The 24819-nt window shown below is 31.4% G+C and overlaps 1 protein-coding gene across 2 annotated transcripts in view; it reads right to left on the bottom strand.

The window, feature by feature from the left end:
• Positions 1 to 24819, bottom strand: part of LOC125077932 (protein sprouty) — a 37182-nt gene that overhangs the window by 11040 nt on the left and 1323 nt on the right. The window contains exon 2 of one of the 2 annotated variants that reach the window (XM_047690053.1): positions 4714 to 4742. The gene's annotated coding sequence lies outside the window, so the exon portion shown is untranslated. The remainder of the gene's footprint in view (positions 1 to 4713; positions 4743 to 24819) is intronic. The other variant, XM_047690054.1, reaches the window with a different exon arrangement.

Below are 24819 nucleotides of genomic sequence, written 5' to 3'. Positions count from 1 at the left end.
TTTTTATTGCTAAGTCTTTCTAAAAAGTGAAATTGTACACGTTAATCTTAAGAAAAAGGCGTACTTACATCCTTTTTAATTTGATTAATTTTAAATCCTTACTTGTATTACTCTTATAGTATTTATGTCGTTGACAATAACGTTCTTTTTACAATAATATATCTTTGTAAAATATTAAAAATGACGGTTATAAAATTTGAATTATCTCACATTTATATGTATGTGTATGTAGTAAATAATAATTGATTTGGGCACCTTATTAGCTCTTAAAAAAGAATAATCATTTCGTTATTAGTGAATTCCAAACGAATGACGTGTTCATCCAGGATGTATAATGTTCACACAAAAAGCAAAAGTAGCTGTGACAGAGCTAGTGGAGCACTCTGTTACGGCCAATGACATCACTTTCCACCACACCACAGACTAACATTCTACTCTATGACCACACCATAGATCACAGAGTTGTTATACCAGTCTACATAGACATGTGAACTAAAACATTTTTTGTGCTTCATCAATAGCAATCGTATTGTTGCTACAGATCAAATTGTTTGTATCATAATAACACCGCATTAAGCGCTTTTGTTTTTTCGGTAGGTTTCGTGCATGATAGCAATCGTATAATCAATTCTTTAGGATGCTAGCAACGTGCTATTAGATACCCTTTTTAAATGGTAGGAGTATTAATTCATTCCCATCGTATAAAATCCGTTCGTGGGAATTGATATTGCTAATAATAAGCTACGTAGAAATGGCATTTCTTGCTTTTGAAAATGTAACGATAATATTTATATAGTTTTTTTAGATAAACATTAATTCATTTCTAAGACATTCAGTCGAGATACGAATAAAAAAGACTAATCAAATTTATGACTCTTTTTCTTCATGTAATTTTTTGAAAGAATATAAAATAAGTGTTCTATTACAATTAATATTAAACATATACAAAGACTCCAGTAATTATAATTATAAAATAATATTAAATACTGGAATCTTTGTATAATAGAGAAAAATAGCTTAAAAAAATGCTTTCCTGACGAGTAAAATCATCTTTTACAGATTAGATTAAATAAAACTAGCTCAACCTACTGCGCTGACGATCATGTCATCCTGGTAGATCTCAGCCATGTTAACAATTTTGTAAATGCATTTGTAAAAATTCATTGATAATGAATTTATTGAAGCCAAGTATCTTTTCCATTTGAATATTATGGTGGTTATATCTATATAATCTATATATAGATCTATCTATTCATTCACGCACCCTTCCACGTTAAATTATCTGCGTTTTTATTAAATAAATTTAACAACCGTTAAATATTTTTTATTCACAATCAATTTTCACTATCCCATCTAAGATCACGGATAGATCACTATCTGATTATCAGTTAGAAATTATCTATCTTTAATTTTCGTTTCACAATCAAGGATAAGTGTTATCTATCTTTAACCAATGACATATTACTTTTTCCCTCTCAACTATCTAAGCTTTTTGATCATTTCGTTTTATTATAACTACGACACAATGTCATGCTCAATAATGTATTTAAGATACTTAATTGGATAAGGATTAATTCTGTATTGCTTAAAATCGCTTTGAAAATAAGTCATTATTTCTTGTAATAAGTAAAGAATAAAAAATGGTTATTCTGGGTTATCCCTAGGAGATAGACGTATACCATCGCGAACTTTTTATCGTCATTAAGGTGTAAAATACTGTAGTACAGTTATTTTGATCTATCTCGTAGGGTTCAGCTAGCGTTTGCAATATAAGCGCAAAAATATGTGTTGGTTTAAACAAAACCGCATGAAAAGCCGTTGCGTAATTTTAAAGATATAAGATATACATAAGCGAATTTATTAATTATTAAGTATGTAGTGATACAGTAATAAATTATTTTAAATACAAATAAAGTATATACATAATAATATATAAATGGGTTTGTTTCGTTTTATTTACTATGCTTTTTAACGAAGTCAATAATTAAACTAAACGTTTTGACAGTTTGAACTTTGTTTTTCGGCTGTTTGTTTTGTTTGTAAATATTTATGCTAACGTATCCAATGCATGGAATCGTAGTGCCAAAGTACGGGCAAAAGAACAGATTTGCCTATCTTTAATTACTGAATATTGTAATTATTGTAGTTATTGAAAACGGCCTTAAGACAGTTTGCATCACGAGCGTTAACCGCTCATACACGCCGATGCTAATTTCAAGTAGAGGGGCGCACCTTTGTGTGTGAATAGAATATTTTAACAAAATATTGTAATTGTTATAAAAAATGCGTTATGGGAAAAAAAATATATTTTAGAAAGTTTAAATAGGGCCAAGTTGCTCCGAATTGTTCCCCAACGTGGTTAATCCGGCCCTCCATGTGCGTGCTGACACAAGTGCTGTCTGATCCGTTCCCGTAATCCGATGAAAAGGCAAGTCCGACACCTCAAATGCCAATAACATTTTATCGGCGTGATACGTGGTTTTTACACAGGACCCCAGGATTTAACGGATATACTTTATACGCGTTTCACAAATTCCAAAGAGCCCTGTTCATATAGTTCTTTGCCCACTGTGAAACGTGAATTTAAAAAAGGAATTGATCCATTCAGCTGCTGCTGTTGCAAGCTGTTGAAACACTTCTATTATGTACTGACCAATGGCTCAATTTACTTTGGATTTGTTTACCTAATACGGGAATCAGAGCAATCTCATTTTAAAGAAAAATATGTATCGTTTATGATAATTTTAAACAGGTATATCTATAAAAAGACAAGGTATCTCAGATAATCATAGAACGGTTGGCAACTAGCTCTGTATGGAGTAGTGATTAATGATTTATAACACATAATGATGGTGAACACGCACTGTACTTTACGTTAACAGCACGTGATTTTTTTAATATCATATTTTAATTATGTATGGATTATAAAATACACTTTGTTAGGTTATTTAATATACTATACAAAATACTAGTTTCTGTTTGCAGTAGCGGGGCAAGTGTAAGGTCCTATGTCCTTTTTTGTAGCCCTGTTAACATGTACATGTAAGATTTCATCATGATCAGCTGAGTAGTTAAAACATGAAAACACTTTCGAATTTGAAACATAGGTTTGAATTATTAAAAGGCACAATAGGTGACCTGATGGTACGTAACCTTTGCCCAAAGACAAACTTATATAATATCAATAAGAGATATTATATATCACTTGCATGTGCTGCCAACACTAGTACTTATATAAATGATGCCTATAGTTACATTAGGTCATTCACCTCGGCAATACTGATGACTGAAATGATGTTAGCTACGAAGTACTAAAAACCGATAATTGGATAGTTAATACTTATTCGGGTCTGATTTGAAATATAATTACAATTTCAATATACTATTTACGAAAAACGCGTAGCAGTCCACAGTGCGTATATGACAAGCGAGGCGGCGACGCGGCTAGGTGCGGCGCCGTGGGCGAACAAGCCGCCCACGCGATGCCTGCGACCACGCCACGCAAATTCCGAGCCCACACCTGCGTACCGCGTTGCCACACAAGCCTCACGTCCAGGATGTTCAAGCTCATTAATACGCATTTTTTTTATATTTACCTTCTAGCTACCATCGGAACTGAGGTAGTTCAAAACTAATAATAGTAGATAAATTATACGATATTTTTTTATTTAAAATATGAAGGTATGTAACGAAGTGAGTATTATCCGTTAGCTATTTATGACATTTTTAATCTGTTTATCAATTTTGCGTACGCAGTTGTTTTAATATAACATAACATGATATGCTTATATCCACGATCTCTTCGCCACCACGCGTCCAGCTAATTGATCCCGACATCTGTGTTCCACGTTTTCTTATAAATTCAAGTCTCATGTGATATGGACATACACGATGATGGCGAATGTATTTAATATTGACATGATATAATTGCTCATATGTCTTAGTTTTGTACGCTTAAAACTTTCCAATATAAGTGCACTAATAATATATTTTTTATTTTTTTATTTTGTATGACTTTGCGATAGTTACATCGTAGTGATCACAAGCAATAGTCAAGCCGAATAAAATATATGTAATAATAATAAAAATGTAAGTCAATGTATATAATATTACAGTATGAATATAATTAATATTTAATTTAGCTGATTAACTCCAATTATATTAAAAATGATTGCAAATATGATTTCAAATGTATAACATACGAGCATATATATTTTATAGTAATTCTTAAAAACCTACTTATTAAAACATATAATAATGATTTCGTAAAACTTTTTACAGCGATTCATATAAAATCTAGTAAAATGTTCAAACATCTTGTATTGTACAGTTACTCGATAATTAAAAATTATTTGGTTGAAACGATATATTTAAAAAAAAATATTATATTCACGACAGTCAATGTATCGATGACAATTAATTATTCTTAAGGCGTATTATGAGGCAATCTTTGATTAAATACGTAACGTCCATTTGACTACTAACTAAGTAATGAGTTGCAAAAAGGAATATTAATATTCTTTAGTAATATAAACTCTAATTCTATTAGATTAAAGTTTAAAGTAATCATTTAATCATAATATATAGACATTCATTGATTTTCTTAGTATTGATTTTTAATCATTTCAATATAAATGGATTAAATGACATACATAATTCCTAAATGAAGTGTTCTGTATTTACTTGAATTAATTGTAAATGGTATTTACTTACCTACATTTTACGCAGGGTCTGGCATAAACCTGTAAATTGACAAATTATTTTGTTAATATGAATTAATTTCAATAATTATTTTAATGAATGACGGTGTACGTTCGACACTTAGTGGTAGGACTTTGTGCAAGTCCGTCTGGTTAAGTAACACTCATCGGATATTCTACTGTTTGATGTGTTTCAGTTTGAAGAGCCAGTGTACAGACACAATGGTCATAACATCTTAGATCCTAGGTTCGCAGGTCATTGGAGATGTAAGGAAAGATTAATATTTCTTACAGCACCAATGTATATCAAGTGGCTTATGAGCCCTGGTGTCAATGAATACTTACTATAGCTTAAACATACGTAAAGACGTTGTTTTGGTACTAAAATAACGTTTAATAGTAATGAAGGTTGATTTTTACTAAGAAACTTTATTAAGCAAAGTATCAATTCCGTAAGGAAGACTAGACAGATGTGCTACATGTGCGGAAAGAATATATTCAATGTCTCCGTACGCGTACGTAAGCATCATACCATGTCTGCTTCAAGAAGGTCAACCTGTGTGTTGCGGACAACAAAAACGTTCATTTGAAATAAAAATATTCATCATGAATGAATAAACAATTCCACGTTCATAGCGTTAATCAATGAGTTGCATGCAGGCAACAGTCCGAGTCGATGTCGAGCTCATTGATCGATCGACTCGATATACACCACTACAGGCGCACGGCGTGTGTACACGGTGCTCACGCGCAAAGAAAACCGGATGGCGCACACTGGAACGCCTTTAGCTGTGTGCGCTCGTGAGCAAAGGATTTCCTACCGTCCGTCCCGCGCCCGCGCCGCCCCGCCTCAGACCTGTTGCACTGCTACCGGAGTTACGCCGCATAGTTACCAGACTTGATATGCCTGCTCTCCGCGCCTCGCCCGCTCGCTCGGCCACTCGGGCCCACGCACACCACCGCGTTTCGAACACTTAATTATCATGGCGCACTATTCGTGAAATTGTTGCCGATCTCGTCTGCTCTTATCGACTGCCGATAATATCTACTGTTGCAATTAATTTGAATATGTAACCCGCTCGGCTCGTAATTCATGGAGGAGACGCGATCGTAACTCACCGGATAGTAATTATTTCAGAAGCAAATATTGTCACTTTGAAAAGTTGTCTGTAATTCTCTCACTATGATTATTTTATTAACGTCCCATACCTTAAAATGCAAATGCGAGTGTTTTTATAGCATCATTAATTTGTCGCTGCTAGTGTCGTTTAGAGAAACGCATTACAATATCTAATGACGTTTATGGTATCTCTTTCGATAGTATGTAATAATCCGTATAAAATAACCTGTACTTAAATTTAAAAGCTAGAGGGCCCATAAATTGTTATTTAGGTACAGACATCGGAGTGTACAAGAGGCTCTTAGGAAGATTTAAAGCGGGATCGATATTCATAGCTAGTAACAGTAAGTAATGAATAATGGTAATCACTTCCACAAGGTACATATTAACTCATTAATCAGCAGAGCCTAATGACCGGAAACATAAGTCTCAGCTCATGTTTGGTTTTATTTGTAACTGTAGACACTAGATAGTATTTTTTAGTTTATATTACTACTCGAATAAATAGATAATTGTTGAGACGAAACATTCACGTGGGACGACGAGCAAGCGAACTTGTATCAAAAGTCATTCTATCATTGGTTTTGCTTGACAGATCATTGTATGTTTTTACCCTTTGACCGTAGGAACTATTTTATTTGTGTCATTCTTTTTTTATATACTGGGAGATTAAATTGCAGGAATGTAGAGATGTAGAGAAAGCTACTCATTCAAGTTTAATGTATTCTGATCTTTATCATGTATAGGATAATTGATTTCGTGGTTTATTTTTCATCGCGTGTTTATATCGTGTGCTATAAAGAGGAATGCACGCATATAATATGTACAATAAATATGTTGGCCACAGCGACACAAGCGTCCCAATTGCCTCAAGCTCTAAGGCTCGGTGAAAAAAACAGGTAGCGCCGTCCCGCCGTATCGATCTTTATGTTATTTTTTTATTTATCTTTTTTATCTGGGCCTCCGCTCCGAGACTCGGACCCGAACGGAAGTTGTAACGATTTTTAATCGCACCAAGTATCTCGGCCGGCCGGTTCGTACGCCCGCTTTCGGACAATGATTTTATATATAGATATATATTATTTTTTTGTAAACAACCACCGGAAACGAGCAAGAGATCTCGGCGATTTGGAACACATATCTTCCATTACGTCTCTCCGCTCTTTGTAACAATGATAAGGTGCAGATAAGAGACCCTGAGACGGGCGGGGGCAGCCGACGTAAAAACAATATCGACTGTCGCCATTAATGAGGTCTAATCTACTAGCGAGCGTTGGAAACTTCATTGATGCCAGCCCTCAGGCCGCGGGCAGCATCAATGTCAGCCTCTGACTCGGCCCAAGACGAGTGAAATGCGACGATGTATTTTAGTAACATTTTTCTGCCAATAGTGAGACGTGGGCGCGCGATAATGGCCCAAAATATCCACATTCTCGACGCCCACTGGCACCATCGAGAATATTACTCCACAGATAAATATTTCCATTTGAAATTATAATTGAATACAAGTAAATTATAATATCAACCAGTACTTTGCTGGACAGTTTATTACTGTCGAAAAAAGTACATCACTCTAGATAAAAAATATTCAAACAACAATAAAAAAAAAACAAAACACGTAACTTATTCTATCACTATTATTTTTAAGACTTAAATAACAGTTCTAAAACATCGATAAACAAATAAAAAACTCAGCGAAAATGAGATTCAATCACAATATTAGATACTCGGGAAGTTGAAATATGGCGTAGGTATTCACGAAATTGTTCGAATTGTGAAGCAGTCTTTCGTCATTCATACTGGAATTAAGTTTAATTTATAGCTTCATTTTTAATTTGAACGAGTTGTTTTTTTGCATGTGAAAGAATTGAGAGAGTTACCAAACGAACATTAAATTCCAGAAAAGGTTAATCATTGTCATGCTTTAGCAATATATTTTTTATGGAAAATTTGTATAATTTTATGGAATTATATTTTTATATCGTTGTAAAAGTCTTATATCGTTGTTAAAATCTTTGAAATATATTTTTTTTTCTTTAATTTTTTAGCCGTTTATAGCGTTTGGAACCATCATCATGATCATACAAATAACGAAAATTCTCCTTTGCGTGTCTTTGACTTTTACAGTACAATGCACAACTTTGTGCTCAGTCCATTCCCGTCCGGCATTGCAGCAATACGTCAAGCGTGTCAAAAATTCCACATTCCCTTGTATTATGTAAAACACTTCAAGGCTAATTAGCTCAACGTGTAATAACATTTCATTTCATCAGTGAGGAGTTTTGTTATTAAAGTATTTGGGTATTTATTTTAAAATTAATTCTTGTTTTCGAGTCAATTTTAATGAGGTAAGCACGAGAACTCCTATTACTGCATCGCACATTGCGGCTTAGACTCTATGAAAATATGCATGATGCGTTTTGCGATTACAGAATAGAAGCAGAGGATATTATAATTTTTTGAAGCCTTAATTACGTCATATTATGTAATTGATGTTTATAATTAAAACAAGAAGCTTATTTTGAGCAGTGATAGAAATAAAAAAGAGAATTGTTTTGGTTTTGGTATCTCGCAAATAGCGATAAATTATAAATTAACTAAAATTGCACTTAATTTGAAATCACAGGCTGTATTTTTTTATTATTTCTATAAATTAAAGGTTCCCGATTGTTGATACTGAAAGAATAGTTAGTAATAAAAATAAAATGACGCATTTGTGGTATCTACTATGTGGTACATAATTATCACCGTTTGGTATTACTTAATAATCACTTCTAGTTTAAGATCACTACATATATTTCGCGGCGCTCTTCCTCACATAGTCATGATTATAGTTTTTTTTTAAATATAGAATATATAGGGATTTCTTAACATGACGTACAGTGGAAGTGCTCGGCTAGCAAACATCAGGTTATTTTAGACGTGACTTCCGTTCGCTCGCCTATCAAATCACGCTACGACGCTAATTTTAAACTCGCTTAAGTTTCGAGAGTACAATCAAAGGTAATTCGTGGCATTGTTAGTCAACAATAGAAGTGCAGAACATGTATATGTATAGCTCTATATTACATAGTAGTTATACTTTTTTTTTGTTTTTCTTATTCTCTTTTCCCTAAAATTGCTATACATTGAAACAGATATTCCGCTATGGTAATAAGTGTACTGCTGGCCGTTTCTAAGTTCTCGTCACAAAATTAAGTACTTGCACTCCCAGAAAGACATAATATGTGCTTGATTGGTATTTGCCATTGATTATGACGAATATAATTTTTTTAGTAACGCTGAGGTGACCCAATGTAAAAAGACAGAGCAAGTATCACGATTTCAAATGCATAATCTTTGGTTACTGATAGTAGACTGATAGTCTGGTTGGTCTAGTGGCTAACTATTAGGCTGCAGATCCCCAGGTCCTCCGGTCCGGTCAACCATTAAAAGATTATTCAGTTTTGTGTCGAGATTTTTGTAGTAGCCAGCCAGAATCTAAAAATTGACAGTGTTTATAGTCCCGTATCTTGAAAAGAACGCAAAACTATTGGTCATGTGACTAAACTCATTCCGATCATGTCAAAGCCGCCGACTCTTGAGATTATGAGATTGAGTGAATGTCCCGTGCACTTGGCTCTTTTGAAAATGTTCGTCGTGTCCATTTTTAATCCATGGGACGTCAATAAAAATGTCGTTAGGAACTAACATGTCACAACGTATTTAACAAATGTGTGCCTTATACTTGCCATTCCGCAAAGGAATAGGTTTATTCAGAATAAAAATGGGATAATAAGAATCAAACCTAAGAGATAAAAAAAAAACATTTGACCTTTACAACAAAATCGGTTAATCTTTTATTCATATAAAAATGAAATGTTTATTAACTAAAATAAAAATGTATACAGAAGATATATAAACCAATGTATCAAAATTGTGTATCAAAGTGGATTAAATATTTTTAATTTGAGGTTAGGATTTTATGTTTTGAAATAAATGACATAGTGAAAACAGCATTAGCTAATTATATTACGATTAGGATTTAACGTCTATAAACATACTTTTAATTGCAAAGCGTTATTTATTGCTCTAGTAGCTTACGTCGCGTATTGAGTTCTAAGCCGCCTTTCCCACACTAAGAGATTCATATAAATACCTCACATCAATAATAAAAGATTAATTAACGTATTAAAAACATACATGGAAAAATTTATTAAAAAAATCTGTTCCCGCGACTTTTTTTGACAAATATCAATAGTGAAAGAGTATCTTTGTCAATTATAAACTCAGACTATTATAAAAAATATTACCAGTAATAATAATTCATTTATTTATTGCATTATACTTAAATATACATAAATAAAAAATATGCCTCAGACTACTAAATTTTAAATTCATACACAGCAATTTATTTAAGTTTTTAACAAATAATTCTTGGTCAGACGTAAAAGGATTTAAGTTGATTATGAAATAAAAAAAAAAGTTTTAATATTAAAATTAATTGGCCTTTTTATATGGCAACGATAAAGTTACGAGTATGACTACAAACTCATAATAAAATTGAATTTAATATTATCATACTTAATTCAAAATTGTCGAAAACCAGAATTTTACAATCTAACACACAAAATAAGTAGGTTGAAATAATGAAACATCTATCATTAAACTTAGTTGAAACCTGTATATGTACGAGTACAGTAACATAGAAAGTGGATATTACTTTTTAAACATATCTTATGTTTATTTTTAACGAAAGAAATGTCCTTACTAATCACGCCGGTTGAAAAGTTTTATTTTAACAAAAATTTACATGAATGGGCGACAATGACAAAAAGATATATTTTTTTAATATTTTTGAAGGGGAGGCAAATTGGCTCTCGCATGAGATCAGAGATTAGTTAAGAAGCGTTCTGTCGCTGTAGCCGGCGCCAGTTATATTTATATTCCTTTGAAACACCGCCCTTGTGTTTTCACTCAGTTTACTTAATTCCCCTCTTCAGCTTTCCGTTGTAAAGATTTTAAAACAATTTCTCTTTCACTCCGTCAAAAAACCCTAAATTATGAATATGTTTATATAACATCAAACTTATTCTATACATACATTTAAAAAAATACTAGTTTTTAAATTTAGAAACCTTGTTTCAAATAAATTACTCAATCATAGTTACCAAAAACAAGTCGTATTTGTTTTAAGTACTTAAGAGATTAAGTACCTAACTATAATAACCCAATATGAAAATGTCTAAGATACGAGTACACACTTCAGCTTGTGCTAATCTTAAACATCTTTCCTTCTTGTCCTGAGCCTGTCCTATCCAAAGAAAACTTATTTCCATTAAATATATTCTATTGTAAAATGATTGTAAATATTAAACTGCTAGGCAAATTTTCAATTATATGATTTTAAAAATATTTAATACATGAATTTGATGTTCGATATTATCGCAGAGATCATAGCTGCGGTCACAGCGAACGAACAGCGTGTGCTGGAACCAGTTTGATTTAATCATCATAATTGCGTCCCCCGTTAAGCCTTATCCCGGATTTAACCGCGACAACATACATTATATGTTATATAGATTGCGTGATTCTTCTATAAAGAAGCAATTTATGCTCCACAATGTAAGATTGTTGATCTCTCGGTGAAAAGCGGCAATGTATGCCACCAGTTGTTTTATCATCGTAATTGCGTGTCCCGTTAAACGTATCCCCAAGAGTACCATGACATTAGACATGAGATATGTGATACGGCTTCTTGATACGTAGCTTATAGTTGTTGCTTTATTGAATACGGAATGTTAAATAATGGGTGTCTCTAATTTTATAAACAATTATTGCTTATAAATTCAAAAATATAGAAGTTACGCGGTTTCATATACAATTAAAAAAAAAATAGCACACTCGCCCAAAAAACCTTTCGATTGAAAATTACTTTAACTTGTTTAATTTTGTTGCCATTATAATATTTCCATATTTGCTACTAAGCTATTACATTGCTATAGACAAACGATTTTTAAAGAAGTATGATATTTCTATATTGGCTGCAATAATACGTTAAATATGATCGAAAAGTGAGCTCTCTTGCTCCCTACCATAGTATTACAGTAAAAAGGATTGGTAAAAAAAGTAAAAAGGTTTTATATCATATATTCCATTTAAAATATAAATACGATATAATAAGTCCTTTATGTTTGTATCAGGCTAATAATAACGAATATAAAATAAAATAAAATAATTAACAATACCTGAAACTACCAACTTACGTTTATTGATTTACAATAAAAAATTGCAAATAACACAAAAAACCCGAAGTATCAGTTTGTAGCCAGCGAACCGGATGTGAGTCCATTAACGAATTTAATGAGTTGAACGTTTAAAAAGAGAATATTAACGATACAATTTTAATATTTCAATTTTATTTTTAATAGCTATGTAGTCATATTAATATTATATTGAGAGGTATGCTTCGTCGGCTTGTTTATTTATATTTTACAGATTCCAAACACATAAAACTTGCTATGTTTATATACTAATTATTTTATACATTATATTTATATATATATATATATATATATATTATATATTAATATATATATATATATATATATATATATTTAGTTTATACATTAATTACATATTTATCATTTGCATATTTTACAGTAACAGATAAGTTATTTTAAAAATAACGACTGTTATGATTAAAGAAATGGCGAAAAATAACGATTGTTTTTTGTGTCGAAATAATAAAAAAATGATAAATAAAAAGTAATATATTTTAATAATACTTATTATGAATAACACGCGTGAACAAAAAAATAATATGAGAGCACTATATTCTGAACACAGGCGGATTAAAATTTAATGTATTATAATATATGTATTTATTTTTAAAACGCATTTAGGTATAAATTTGAAATACACGTGCGAAGTTTGTACGAATAATATAAATTAAATAAACACGGTTACACTGTGCAAATATTATTATTATTATTAAAATTAGATTTTTTTATTTATTTTCGCAATATTCGAGCTAAGAAACATCGACACTCGTTACTTTGATAAAGTGACACAATGCGTTATCTGTGTATAAACGACAAGAAGAAAAAATATTTGGTCAGGTTTGTTCCTAACAGTTCCTATGGTATATATTATAACTTCTATTAAGTTACAGATACTTAAGTATGTTATGTTTTAATTAATATTATTGTAAGAAATACATAAGTGTATGTGTTCTGCAATAAAAAAACGCTTATTTTAATTTTTTTGCATAAAAGATTGAATTGACGTATATAAATCAGACAAACACTCATGTCCAAATAAGTGAAATAAAGTAGATAATTATTTTATATATATTAGAAATAATTTCAATAATAATGAGTTCTGATAAAGATCTGACTAGTAAAGACTACACCTACCCACAACTACTACCTACCCACAATTATTTCAATTATTTTAAGATACATCATTTCTAACATTATGCATTCTAAACAACTTTTCAAACAGGTAAAAAATAAATAACAGCCAATAAATGCTGGGCTAACACCTTATTTTCTTTCTGTTAAACTTACACACATGTGGACTTTATTCTGCCATATACAGTGGCGTGGCTATCGTAGGGCCAGGTGGTGTAGTGCACCAGGGCCCCGGAGCTAAGGGGACCCTCTAACCTAAGCTCTGAGAAGAGCGGGTCTGCCAACTCGCCAGCTCCTAAGGCTGGAAAACCTCAACCCTAATCACAAGATTTTTTTTATTTTTATAACTATAATTTTGAAGGGCAATATAGGTTAAAGAAGGGGTAGAAAGAGGGGGTGAGTGCCCGATTCTTTTCCAATCACCGGGGCCGTTGCCCACCTAGCTACGCCACTGGCCATATATGCAGGTTGTCTTACTATTATTTTCGAAATAAATATTAAAAACCTAAATACTACCTCTAATTTTCATGTACTTGACATGAAAAGTAGATATTGTATTTGCATGGTTTGAGCCCGCAATCGACGGATAACGGACGGTTTTAGTTTCGAGACCGTTGGAGCTCTTCAAAGAAATGTGTCTTAACCTTATGAAACTTTTATAAAATTATTAAAATTTATTTTCTAATATTACTATCGAAAATTGTCAAATACGTTAATATATGCTAATTTGTATTATTTAAGGAGGATGAAAAACTTATATTACATATAATATAATATGTATATATACCACGAGTGTTCACAAAATAAAACCGCTGCCTATTATATTTTGTGCGTGTATGTCGATCGCCGACGATATTCAATAAACATTAAATATTGCATTGAGCTTCGTTGTAGATCTAAAAAGTGCTAATAGGAGCAATCCTTCGGTCAACACTCTCCAAGGCCATGTCGTACGCGGAACTCTCGCATCGAGATTCAACAAACGGAAACTTAGTAAGAAAAAAATAGATTTTTTAAGTGTTGATGTAAACTACGAGAGTTGGGCAATGTCAAATAAGTTACTGGGGACAATTTGAGGTCGTACGCTACTTTAGATTTTTACGATCTGATAACAAACTCCTATTTACCTAATATCGAAATGTAAGTTTATCGAAATGTAATAAAATGTATGTATATGTTATGTCCACATCGTAACGATTTTGGCTTGCGATATAAGATATTGTCAAGATTTAAGTTCTAAATGATGATATAAATAAGAAAATTATTTTTAAATATTACTATAAGTATGCTTTTAACTTAAGAATCAAAGTGAATATTGAGCACATATTTTTTAATATGTAATTTGAATAATATGTTTGTTTTAAATTTATTAATTAAAAGCTCCATATTTACATCGAATACTTATTCATTTTACACAGCGTACGAAGATGGTAATTATTGTCTAACGCCAAAAGCGTCTTATACTTTCCTTCGTGTATTTTTCAAATTGAATCAAATATTCTTAATCCTAACTTTCATTGAGGCGTGCTGGGAGACGGCGCGGGCGCAGCGCGGGTGACAGTAAACAGGAAATGTCGTAGCGAGTTGGCAGCTTTTCAAGCGACACGTGCTTGACGTCGGCGTCACCGCAGCGTCGCATACTCGTGACCGTGCCCACTCTATGTCTGTATCTTACATATTTACGATGTTGATTAACATTAAATAAATTTAATAATAATTAAGATATCTACAGATCGCACCAAATAAAGATAAACTTTACAAAGTTATTTTATTATACACAATATTTACTTATATTATAACATAAAATTTAAATACCAATTTTTAATACTAATACCATTTAATAACAACAAGTTAAGTACCTTTAATAATGCAAAATAGATCCGTGCATTTTATAAAATATCAAATAGAGCACGTTATGGAAGTCAAAACAGAGTATTTTAAAAAAACGTACATAGATACATACTATCACACATTTTAATCGAGAGCTCAACTCGAACACCAAAATGCCATTTAACATAACTCAACAGTGTAACTAACGAAATAATATCCGTTCCACTGTCATGTAAAGGCTTATTTTAGTGACCGGATACTCGAATAGGCACATGAATGGTTTTTAAATTTCGAATGTCGAAAAAAACTGTTAGAAAAAGCGTCGACTAAACGTACCGCACGCCACATGGTCAGGGTAGGAACAAAAGGCACGCTTGAATATGTTCTACAGATGTGCTATATTATGGTATAGGGTAGGGTTGTCAACGGCGTTAATTAATGTAATTATTATTTTTATTATTTGACTTAAAAAAAAATTGATTTTGAAATTACTTGGCCATTATTATTTTTTTATAAAATCAATAAGTGTTGCACAGATAAAAAAATAGATAGGTAGATTATTTTATATGACTTATATATAAATACGATTGATTTTGTCGAAACTTTCATATTATTTTGCTCGTGTGATTATAAAAATGATATATGAATATGAATGGTCAAAAAAATGTATTAGTTTTATTAATTTGTGTCATATTGTAACGTCAAAAGAATAAGTAAAAATATAAATGTCAGGTTAATTTGCAATAGTAAATATAATTACATATTTTTGTTAGAAGTATTTTCTTAAGCTAACAGTATTTAAAACGGGATATTTACCATGTTTTTTATTTTTCTTTGGTGGAGCTCGATATTTCGACATTGTCTACGAATGAAAAATCTTATATTTTCTTAAAGTTGGATTATGTAATATGCATTTAATTAAATTTGAGAGATTTGTTCGGAATTGCTAACCCTATCCGTTCTTGGAGTAAGAACAATGCATACCTTCATATGTATGAAGTATGACATCGTACGATACTAGTTTTGGCGCGATGAGTTTCAGTTCATTTGTATAAATGAAATTTTTATTCTAGTCGTAAAATAAAACCAAAGTTATACTCTTTATTAACAAATGTCTCTACTTTCATAACTACAACAATATATATTTTTTAATCAGCACGTTTGATTATATAGTATTTTAGTATAATTTTTATTTTATAACAAATATATTCATCTGTTAAATTGTAGGTATATAATGCTACTGAGAAATACAAATATGGACATGAAATTTAAGAAAAAAGGTGAAGATTAAAAAGTTTTAGCATCTACCTAATAGGTTTAGTTTTTTTTAGTTTTTCGAAGAACTGTTTTTAAAAAGTCGTTATAAATATTGTTTTGTTACCGTTTCAATTTAAATTATTATCCATTTCAGTTACAGCTGAAGAGTAAATCGATATAAAGTTCAACATCTCTCTATAAAGACCAAGTCGAAATTAAGGTCTAGATTACAGTTTATAATCTAAGAGCTAAGCTAATCTTCATTTTAAAAACTCTGTTAATATTTCAACGGACAGACGCTGGTACTTGTTCTTGTTTTTATCTTTCGAATTATTAGACGCGTAATATTAAGCTAGAGTTAACATAATATCATCGCATTTTTAATCTTAAAGCACAATAAAACGCAACCGGCTGCTTACTCCTTCACTTAGCAGATATAACTACACAGATATAAATATATATAATGAAGTATACGTATGACAATAGGTACCTATATATTAAAAAAAATATCCGAATCTGTTGTTTAGTGTGCGATTTGGTCCGTTTCTTATAACATGTTATATAAAACTTTAAAAGCATTTAATTTAATCGATGTCAATGTTATTCCTCTAACGTGAAACCTAGTAGTAGTATTTTGCATAACACAAATGATTTAATCTTTTGTATGAACAAAGTATTTTAACTGACAATTTCGTTAAAAAATCTTCAATGATGATTTATTATTAAAACTAGACTTTGCTACACTGTCTCTAGTATTCTGGCAGATAATGAGTTAGTGTCAATTTGTCAAATACAATGATCGCTTATGAATGAATTGGTGAATGACAGTTCGGCCATGTTTGTTTACGCGTGCTCATCGCTCGGGTGTACTCGGCGGCGGTCGGGCGCGCTCGCGCTGGAAATAGCACGCACAACGTCGAAGAGTGCGGTCGACGACCCTGCGCCCTGCCACACCGAAATATTGGTAACATCAATCCTTTTCGATTACGATATGGGGGTGTCAATTATGTAATGACAATTATGCAATGAATTTTATAACTGCAGAGAATCTTATTAATGTTTTCAGCAGTACTAACATTACTACATATCTCAACAATGTTATGTTTTTTTTTTTTATTGCTGAATGGAAATCGATTCAACTTAGTAAAAAGTGATTTTATTTAAAATAATTAAGTTTAATAAAATTGAAGAAAGCATAAATTTTAAATAGTTACGACAGCATTCAAAATAATTATACAATCAATTTAAATTTGTTACAATTTAACTATATTCTATTTTATAATACTTATGCAAAATACCATTGATTTAAATATGTGAACGTTAGTAACTTATTATTATTTTACAACAATTAAAGTTGTAGTCTTGATTTTTAAAATACTTGGTATTTTATACATTATATAATGATGACGTTAAAAACGATTGCTTAGTAGCTAACACGAATATGAATGATAAATCGATGTAAGCTCACACGGAACAAATACTGAAGAATAATTTTAAGCAAATAAAAGAAAATAGTGATTCCTATTATTAATTATTAAAAGTTAGTAAGTTTAACTTATGGTTTTAGGTGTCAGCTAACACTTTAAGGAGACAATGATATTTAAAAAAAAAAAAAATTATTAAAAAAATATTATCATTTTTACTATATACAAATAGTTTTTTACTATTTGCTTTTGTAATACGCAAAACCATAGCCAGCTATTAAACACTGCAAGCTATAAATCATTATTCGCTGATAATAATTTGTAATAATAAAATAATAGGCGGTATAATTTCATTAACGGGGGCGCTCCTACGGCGGCCGCGCCAGTCCCACACAGGCCGCACTGAGTGGTTCCTATACAGTACCACCTACCAACACCCACTATTGAAAACTTGCACAAGCTATCCAATTCAAAGATCAAATTCTTGTTATAAAATCGTAATCGTGTATAAAGCAATTACTTCAGAGTAACATTAATTTTAGAATATGAAATACTTAGTTATATATTTATAAGTAGGTACATATATATATCCATACACACACAAACACACACACACACACACATAATAAGAATTGTTTATAATAATGTATAATAGTCACTTTAAAATATAAGACAATTATGTTAATGATCAATATTCCATTAAAAAGTTCCAATCTTTACCCGTATTCAAACTTACTATTTAAAATATCAATTGTATTTAATAAAACCATAGAACATTTTTAGTATTGAAAAAACCCCTTTCCAGCAGAATTGTTATAATTTATTTTTAATTAAGTATTTATAGTGGTTCTATTTCATAACTCAATACATACATACAAATACCTGTAACCTGAGTATTTATTATGCTTAATAGTAGTACAATAAAACCGATGGAAATATTAAGTCGACTTCACAATCTGCGCCTACGCATCAGTTTCGCAAGGCGATGCATGGAGGTTGGTACCAAATTCTTAGCCCACAGCCACACGTGGGCAGGTGGAAAGCGGAGCAAGGCATTATGCAACTGTTCAATATGGCCTGCACCTTATTGGATGCGAAAGTTGATTGTACCAAAATTGAACTTAAAGGTAAACAAAACAGGTATCAATATTGTAAAATAAAGTAATAATTTTGCAATAAAGTACAGATCCAATTGTTGCCGTAAATGCATCGTACATCACTTTTTAAAATAAGAACAAAAATGTAATACATTTTTTGTAACTTCATAATGAGTCCTGCTTAAGGTAAATACAATTACATGTAAGATATTTTAGGGCTGCTAAAGTTACAATGAAACTTAATCGCAAAATATTGGTTTCGATTTTTATAATATTTAAAGTAACATTAAGTCGGTTTTCAATAAAAATCGTTCGCAAAAATCGAATAATTAAAACGTAATTTGTTCTTCGATAATTTTGAAACGAAATCGTTAAATATAATTATTACGTAGAACTACATAAAATGTTATATTAACTGTGGCTTCCCGAGGATTTCTCAGAAATCCAATCAAAACTGAACTCATGAATTGATATTTCGAAATTTTGATTAAAAACTCTCGGTGCTACATTGCGAGTTTGAACGCTAATAATAAATGTGTCTTTAACTTTTTGTTAAATCTGAATAAAATAAATAGTAATTTGATTGAAGTACCTAATTTTGTTTATATACAACTTTTATACTGAAGAACAGACTAAAAACTATGTTAATAAAATTTTCGCTTATATTACATTCATTGGATTTTTTTATGTACTAATGTTATGTTAAATTAATTTGGATATATTATACATACACATGAATATTAGAACATTATTTTCATTATTGACATGATCGTGATAGAATGATCTATCACTATCATAAGCATGTCATGTGCATATTAAAATAGATAATAGTGTATATTAAAAGTAATTAATTAGCACAAAATCAACAAACGAGACTACATGGCCCAGCGGTTAGAACACGTGAATAATATCTGAAAGATGAATGGTAACAGACAAGCCACGACTGAATTTTCAAACTTGTGTTTATAATTCATCTCGTGCTCGATGAAGGAGAACGTCCTGAGAAAGTTTGGTTTGAGCAAGTGTCGAATGAAATTTGTCTACGAAAGAAGGCAATAGTCCTACAGAGGGACATTTTTTATATATGATATCTGATGGTAAGTGGTCACCACCGCCCATAGACAATGGCGTTGTAAGAAATATTAACCATTTCTTACATCACCAATGAGCCACCAACCTTGGGAACTAAGATGTTACGTCCCTTGTGCCTGTAGTTACACTGGCTCACTCACCCTTCAAACCGGAACACAACAATACAGAGTACTGCTGTTTGGCGGTAGAATATCTGATGATTAGGTGGTACCTACCCTACAGGCTATACTTTACTATATAATAAATTATACGTTATATTACAATTATAAGTTACATATTATTATTGTATAACAGCTGTTTATGTATGTACCTATATGTAATCAACTTGGTATAAATATGATCAAGTACGTTTTCTAAACGGACTGATGTCAAATATTATAATATCTTCCTTAATTTTATTTCCGAGACATGCCTTGCTTTGCTAAAATAATGATTTGTACAAAAATTCCCATACTTGGATAAACAAATAATGACGTAAAACGATGCGAGATGTTGCGAACATAATGAAAGTCCTTAGTCAGTTTTTTAAGTATTATAAAAAGAAATTTGACCACCAAAGAGTTTTTATCATGAAGTTTATTTCCTTATGTTGGTTTACTTATTTTGTGTTTGTATATATTTCACTTGTATGCGAATATGCGGCACTAGAACACGTGAGAATATTAAAATCCTGGATGACCCTTTTTCACTTTTGCGAGACCCATTATTTTAAAACAGTACATAATTCATAAATGTATTAAAATATGTAGTTTTTTTATTTATATAATATGTTTTCTAGGGGTTTCTATATTTTGGTGAGCTACTAAAACATTTGGATTTGCCAATAATAGTTTTATATTACCAATAATAGCAGACTTCTATATGTTTTATATTTTTATTTTTACTATAATATCGAGAATTTTTTTGTACAATACCTACCTAATACAATAAATATGACTAATAAGGCTTTGTCTGCAACCAGACCTAAGGCATAGGTAGCATTAAGAAAGGATTTTTAAAATTCCATAAAGAGGATGAATCAAATACCTAACTAGAAACTTAAAATAAAATATAAATTTTTAACACGGAGCTAACTAATCACTGTGGCTAAAAGCGAGTATAGACAGATAGCAGGTTTTATAAAAACTTCACCATTCAGAAAAGTTGGATGTCACTTATTGAAATCCCATCAAGCACGAAGCAGGTTTTCTTTATAATTATTTCGCAACGTAATAATTTCTACTATCGTATTTGCTTTAAAGAGATTTCAGACTAATGACTTAAGATTGTGCGTGTACTTGTATTAAATTGCAATGATTCCCAGATAATTAGTTAGTTATTAATAGTTATAGCCTAATAGGTTCTATAAATCTTAACAAGTTGTGGTTTCTCCTAAAACTCAATATAAAGTATTAATCGCTTTAAAAGCAGGAATATGGAGATGTACTATTGTAAATACCTTAAGCTAAATACGTAAGAAATAGGTTTACTTTAGTTTTATTAACAAATTATTGACTTATGCTCACGTCATTCAGAATTCAATTTATCGTTAGATATAATGTTAGTAAGCCAATAAACTTATTGTAATGTTTCATAATAATTGTTGGATAAATGAAATATGTAAAAAAAAAGATACGTAAATAGTTTTTAATAGTAAATATTGTTGAATTTCCATAGAAATCGTCGTACTTGATTTATTTTTTAAAAACATCTTGTCCTGTCTAATTTGAGTACTGAAAAAAAAACATATATACTAATGTAGCAAGAGAATAATAACAATTCCTTGTTGAATTTTGAAAGATTTATATAAAATTAGGTTAGTAATCAGTTGAGACGGAAGTTGTATGATTTTCTTATTCTTTCCTGATTGTCTAGAATTTTTGAATAAATGTTGTATTATATTGTATAATGAATTAAAGCGTACACGCTAGTAAGATAAATAAAATCAAGTAATTATTGACTTATGCTCACGTCATTCAGAATTCAATTTATCGTTAGATATAATGTTAGTAAGCCAATAAACTTATTGTAATGTTTCATAATAAATGTTGGATAAATGAAATATGTAAAAAAAAAGATACGTAAATAGTTTTTAATAGTAAATGTTGTTGAATTTAAATTAATAATTTACGGGTTTGATAATAGAAATATGAAAAACACATTTTTTATTAAATTAATTATATTTTAATAAATAATTCGTATCTCAATGATTGATGTAGTTAAATGTATCCCTTGAATAGTTTCACTTGGTAAGGCTTTCGTCGTTTAGAAATGGGTTTAAAAAAAAACATTGTTTGTTTTTTACATACAACATTGTAAATTGGTTATTGGTGATATAGTATTGTTTGGTAGAAAAGTCTTTAAGTTAATGTAAAATATGTTAATATTAAATTCATAAAATTAATATGTATGTATAACAATAATTATTAAAATTAACTATCTTAGTGCTAACTTTGGATAAATGAATAGCATCATTTGCTCATCCACATACCGCCTACTGACTAATTAATGACCACAAAGTTTTTTTGAGTTGAATATAACGATTCATCGGTATATCTGTCGCCTTCTCAGTGGCCATAAGTAGGTTATGCAACCTACGCTGCATTTTAATTTTGGTATTAGCATGAATGTCACGAAATACACAATTTACCTGTTACCAAACGTGTATGTAATGTCCTAAGCAAGGTCTAATGTAAATTCAACAAAGTGTTAAATTTGTTTGTAATATAAATGTATTTAGTTTTTAATTTTTTATTGAAATTACGTAGGCAGACTGGCCTGATGATCTTGGTCGCTACCATCCTAGAAATTAGCCCACACTGGCTCCCAGACCCTTCAAACCGAAACTCTATAATACTAAGTGGTGTAGTTTAACGACAGAATTATGTGTGGCAAGTGATATCTACCCATACGGAGTTGTACGAAGCCCTACCACGAAATAAAGCTCAATATTGTATTTCAATTTGTAGCGAATATAAATCTATGTAGGATTGACTTTCAAAGTTTAGATGCGTTACTTTTTTGTATCATGTATTATAATATAAAAAATACACTAACTAATCCACATTACAAGAATAACAGATCGTATTTCATTGTTAATGAAATAGGATAAAGGTGATAAGCAAAATTTCCTAAACAAAACAATACCGGTACATCCCTATTTGCATGTAATAACATAAACATTTATGCGCACGGCAAACGCATTGGTCTGATGCCAAACTAGGGTTTCCGGCTCTGATAACTAGAAACAACACTAGCACAAATAAATAATTAACAAGCTCCACATACAGAAAGATTTATAATGTGTATGTTTAATTTATATTATTATTAAGAAAATAGTAGACGTACTTGGATGTTCGTATAGGTTTTTAAATCTGTGAGTTCAAACTTTTACGTATTTATTGCCTTGGTGTTCTAGTAGTTCGTATACTAGGCTGGCTTATGACGGAGGCGCTACGGTTCCAAAAACGATCAAAGAGCTGGGAACCGCTCGACTCAAACATCCGCGTTGGTTACGACCAAGAGCAGGTATGAAGTACCTCAATCTAACCCTGGATGGTCAGTGGAGCTTCAAAGAGGACTTCGGGCGACCAGACATGGATGGAGGATATATGTGTAAGATCTGACGCAAAGCGCTGACGATGTGTTAACACTTTTATGTGATCGGAATACCGCTCAGTGTACGCAAGAGGCGTTTCCTGCGTGTAATACGGAGAGGCAGAATCAAACAGAACAGGTTTGTGGACTCGGACGTGGTCTCTTTCTGTGAGGACTCTTTTCAACGATGCTCCGCAGGTAATCATCGTGGAGGGCGGTCTTTAAGCGAGACAGTCATGGTTCATAAGGAAATGGCGGAGGGAAAACGGAAAAAGACCGATCATACTCAGCAGAGACGACGAAGGCGTCTTCGGGTCAGTCAAAAGTTATTGGGTTTTTCTGTTAATAAATTCTCACTAGTAGATCAAATTCGAAAGTGGTTGTGTTAACACTCCCGATCGAAAAAGCACAGATCCTTACGGTACTGCCAATGAACTCTCACTTCACTCACTCAATTGTGTGAGATTGCTGTATCCATAATCATATAGGTAATAATAATTAAGCCAATAACTATTAGACCAATTTGAAAAAATGTCGTTGCGTTAAATAGGTTTAACTAGCTGTTTAATTGTATTTACGATAAATACATGACCACAGACAATTCAACCACAGTATGTCCGTGTTGAGAAATTATTTTTATTCAATCCATAATTATTCGCGTATAAAAGTTCATTATGCTTAATACTGATTTTGCCACAAATTTCATCTATTGTTAATTTAAGCATAAAGTTTTTATGTTAAATAGTTTATTATCTTTTTAAAATGAAAATCTTTCGAGTAGCTTCACTTTTTATGTGATAAGGATAAAGAATTTTGCGTGTTAAACAGTCAGGAACTACTATATACCAACATTTCATCCTTTTTTAAAATTGATATCTATTTCAGTATTATGAATAAAGAAAGGTTAAAAGAACAGAACAGTCGAAGCTCATGTATAGTGCATAGTAACAGTGAGTTTTACGCATTGATTTTAATAAAACATACTGTTTTATTAAAACCAGATTCAAAACTACAATTACAATGAGTTATTATGAAGAAGTAATTATGATTTGGCTACTTTTTGGTGCTGCAGATTTTTCCGCCTTATTTATTACAAAAAATCTTGCGATATTAGCGATAGTGCGTTCAGAGTGCAGGGCGCAAGCGGAGTCGGGGCACTTCCTGTGGTACGTGACACGCGGTCCCCTTATCGCCTTCATTGATAGATTTATCTCGCGAGGTCGCGTTCCCGCCCGACGCCCGCGCCGACCCGCTATCATACTCGCAAACGGTCACCTCACGTTTCAAAACTCGTTGTATTATTCTTTCATCGCTTAAAAATATAATATA

This window comes from Vanessa atalanta, chromosome 4 (assembly GCF_905147765.1).
Source record: "Vanessa atalanta chromosome 4, ilVanAtal1.2, whole genome shotgun sequence".
Classification (NCBI taxonomy): Eukaryota; Metazoa; Arthropoda; class Insecta; order Lepidoptera; family Nymphalidae; genus Vanessa; species Vanessa atalanta.
This window is presented reverse-complemented; position numbering and strand designations above follow the sequence as displayed.